This window comes from Nestor notabilis, unplaced genomic scaffold (assembly GCF_000696875.1).
Source record: "Nestor notabilis isolate BGI_N333 unplaced genomic scaffold, ASM69687v1 scaffold19018, whole genome shotgun sequence".
Lineage (NCBI taxonomy): Eukaryota > Metazoa > Chordata > Aves > Psittaciformes > Psittacidae > Nestor > Nestor notabilis.
Window position 1 is genome coordinate 960 of NW_009940794.1, and position 324 is coordinate 1,283.

A 324-nucleotide genomic window follows, 5' to 3' on the forward strand; every position below is an offset into this window, starting at 1 on the left:
AGGAACATCTCCTTCTGGACCCGGGCAATGTGTTGAAGCTGTACTGTGATGCCAACCAGAGCGGTGCCAGCGTGGTCTGGTACAAGGAGTCCCAGCCGCTTGTCTCGGGGGGCCGCATCCGTCTCCAGCAGAGCCTGCTGGAGATCTTGGAGGTTGCCTACGAGGACTCGGGGCTCTATGTGTGCCAGGCACGGGGGACAGGGGAGATCCTGCGCAACTTCACCATCTCCGTTGTGGGTAGGAGCCCTGGCAGCACCCAGCTCCCCCCAGGGCAGCATGGCAGCCGCTGCCTGCCCCGCCCCGCAGGCAGGGAGGGTCCCCCCC